The following is a 4104-nucleotide window of genomic DNA, read 5'->3' on the forward strand; positions in this document are numbered from 1 at the left end:
GGACCCTAAGAGGAGGAAGGACCTGATGCATGAAAATCACAAAAAGATCTATGTATTTATTTTGTACATAGCTATGGTTTTGACACATTTGGATCTCAAAAATAGGGAGAGGTAGGAACAAATCCTATGAAAAAAAAATCATTAGATGTTGATTATATTCAACAGTCACTACCTGACGGTCACCAGATGAAGAGTAAACGTCAATAGGAAAAGGTAAGAGAATCTTATGCATTATGGAGTTGGAGTCAACAAAATATTATCAAATTCAAGCCTAATTCACTTGTGGACACAAGTTTTGCACATGAAGTCAAGAGAGGACCACCTGGAAGACTTTTGGAAAGGAAAAGACAGACACATACTTTTGTGGGATTTTTCTCTATTATTTTCATTCCAAATTGGAAAAAGTTTTCGACAAAAAAATTGTAGGCATTGAGATGATCTTCCTGTCCCTATTTGTTTTATAATTTTTGCAGCTATGGTTTCGGATATATGGTCAAAATGATGGAGCCTATCTGTCCACTTGGGAAGAATTCATGGTTATCCAACTACACACACCAATGTCTTTTAGATTTCTCTCCATTATTTTGTATTTTCTCTTATATTGTCAAGATTATCTCAAATATTATAAGGAAGCTCTTTGACTCAAGCTATGAAAGGTGGCATGGAGACAAAGTTTGCCATGATGAACGAGATTAGGAGGAAATTGGTCAATAAGAAAGACACATTGAGCTCTCTCATTGGGGGAATGCCTCTAATTGAGGTTACTCTATAATAACTCCTCTTGCTCATAATCTCTTCCCTAATCACTCTCTTGGCTTATAAAAGGAGGCCTTCTCTTTTGTAAAGGAAATCTACACTACACACACACACACACTATCCCATACACGCATACCCACACACCTACACATACACACCCTTGTGCTACATGCTAGTAGCATGAAACCTAATCACAAAATTACAACACCATCACCATCACCATGCACAAAATGAGCACCATATCCTCAAACACTTGAATGAAGGATTGAAGGCACGATTTCAACAGGAAGAATGATGGCTACACTCATGATATTCCTCGCCATCAACTCCCATCCCTCCACTACGCTTCATACGGTCTTGTCCCCTTCTCATCTTCTTTCTCTATGCTACCTATTGTATTCATCTTTTGCAAGCAATCAATACACTCCATTTTGGTGCCATATCTTATGTTGTTTGGGATACACTTCATTGTGAGTATGGTTTATGCTTGTTTTTTCCATTTTCTTATCATTAAGGTGTGAGTATTTGCCACCATACACACACTCTCTCTCCCTATCATATTCCTCTCATCTTGCTACTTGCAACTTAAGGTGTGCGAATTTTCCACCTCTAGTATGAGAAGTGAGCATACTTGCATGTCTCCCTTACCTCATTATCTTTCTTACTACATGCACAAGTACCAAACCCATTCTCACTCACTCACCATTCCTCTCATCTTGTTTTCCAACCACCCCATCCCACACTTGGGAGTGGATCTTGAAATTGTTTTCCATGGCATGTTTGATTGTGTAAATGTATATGTGTCCTAGATGCATATCTTGCTAGGTGGTCCCCCTATTGTGTACCTCCCATGATGAGGCCATTGTGCATAGTCTTGGTGTAGAGGCCACTGGGTCTATTTTTCACTTCCGCCTCTCATTTGGTGCCCCCACTGAGGAGGGCTCTTGAAACCTTCAGTTTACAAGACTGACATGTTTACTTCTCTTCATGGATGAGTAGCTTCTTGAATTGTCCAATTGGACCATTGAAGAGGAGGAGCTTCAAGAAAGCTTGATGCAAGTCATCAAGACACTCTTGCCAGGGTGCTGTATTGTTAGCATAGAAGAGGTGGTAAGACCCTCTTTCCCTACTCAAACTGTTTACATTTCTAATTACCCCCCAAGCATAAAAGCAAGGCACAAGCCACATCATGCTCACATTGTTGCCAAAACCCACACCTCCGACATGATTGCAGTTCGAAGTGAAGAAAAAGCCATCATTTTCTCCCTCGACATCCGCACGGACGTTCTTAATTTGGCAAGCTTTCAAGGAGCACAAGGATTCTCTACACCAATGCCGCCATCTTTGCCACATATTCCACCTACACCCACGACAAGCCTTTGCAACTTTAGGAAGCTACTGCGAATGCGTGGTCCCTCCCTCTCCCTTGCACCAAAAGATTCAAGGGTGTTTCAATGCCGAAAATCACAACGTCTTCAAAACAAAAGGGTAAATATTCCAAAGACTTTGTATACCTCACTCTCATCTAATGAGCCACGAACTAGAGACAGTAGCATGGATTCTACGTCGTCTACCGAGTGAAGTGGTGGATTTTTTCATCGATAAGTTCTTAAACATGGGGTTTGCTTGGAAGAAAGACAAGACCCTCCACCTTCAAGGAGTGTTACTTGTGGATCAAGGCTATGATGACGACTTTACAGCTTGCTATGTATCAATCCAACTTAGATTAATACAAGTGGTAAGACTCACCACCTACATCATCAGACATGTGTATGCATTGGATGGCACTCTCCCTTACAGGAAGGTGAAGTTTTTGAGAGAGAGAGTTCAAGCTTTTCCAAGAAATTGCTAGAGGGGCTGTCCTAGAGCTAGCAGAGGAAGACAACCTTGTCCTGTGGTACTACAATTTTGACTTAAACTGCCAAGAGCTCTAGACCTCCAAGTATAACCTTCTTCCACAAAGGAGGGATCCTTTTTGCATTATCGTGTGATGGATCCAGTGCATCAACCTTCTGTAAGGGACCAAACTTATACACCACAAAAAGTTCAATCAATCAAAGTAATCTTGGACCGTAAGAGGTTTTATCGGTAGCTCATTACAAACAAGTTTGGTAGAGAACAATGGCAAGGGATAAATACCTCTTCTCTACCCGTTATCCTCCCTATGATTAACCATGAAGTATCTTTTGATGTAGTTATTTCATCCTTGTGTAGTATGTTTTCCATGTACCAAGCACCCATGTATTGATTTCGGAAAAAAAAAGATCTCTAAGTGGATTGAGTTTTCTCACTCTCACAATGGCAAGTGCAGCATTTCCAACCTTTACTGGTAAGGTGGGTGAGGATGCTGCAGACTTTCTAGGAGACAACTTGGAAATAGCCTGTGTCATATCTAGGAGAGATGATGATGCTTTGCGCTCGTGCATCTTCCCACTTCTATTGAAGGTGGAGGCAAGATCATGGTACAATGCCTTGGCACAAGAAACCAAGGAACAATGGGACTTATTAAGAGCAGCCTTTTTCAAGCATTTTGGAGAGGGTACAACATCAGAGAAGCTATGGCAATTGTTGACAGAGTTGAAGCAAGGTAGCATGCTAGAGTATAATACGAGTCAAATCTTATAGATCTATGGGGGAGATGGGTTGCATCACTAAGAGAGGATGAGGGGGCACCTAATTTCTTCAAGAAGAATTGGTTTGTGGCTAGGTTATGGCCAACTCTTAAAGAGAAGGTGAAGGGAAGGTTTCCTACTATGTATGAGCTAGCAGTTGAAGTGGCCCGCCTTAATGACAAGAAGTTCCGCCTACAAGCCAGGAACTCCGATGAAGAGGAAGTTGTTAGGACCCGACCGCCTCTAGTACCACCTACAACAGCCGCCCAGAAGAGTCAACCACAAAAACCAATTGAAGATCAGCAAGGCGTGCTCAATCAAATCACCAACCAGATTGAGAATCTCTCAGTCTATTTGGTGCAAGAACCAAGATCAAGGGAGAGGACAACGAAGATAAAACTAAGAATACCATTGCTATAATTGTGGAGAAGACGGTCATGGTATATATTACTTCCCACTCCTAAGGAGGCAAAATTTTAATAGAGGAGCAAGGCAAAACCAAGTTTCACCACCAAGAGCAAGACCACCACCACCACAAACTCTTATTCCATCTTTAACCCACTGATAGCCGTTTTTCAGCTCTCCCTAATTGCCATAGTGAGTTAACCCACCCTATCAAAATCATCCAAACATTGTGGCTATCCCTACCATTTCACTGTATATAGGTGTATGTGAGTTAGGGGATTTTTCCCATATCTTCTTAAAAACCCTCAATTAGCTAATCACTAGGCTAGTT

The sequence above is a fragment of the Adiantum capillus-veneris genome, chromosome 20 (assembly GCF_014529385.1).
Source record: "Adiantum capillus-veneris isolate H3 chromosome 20, ASM1452938v2, whole genome shotgun sequence".
Taxonomy (NCBI): Eukaryota; Viridiplantae; Streptophyta; class Polypodiopsida; order Polypodiales; family Pteridaceae; genus Adiantum; species Adiantum capillus-veneris.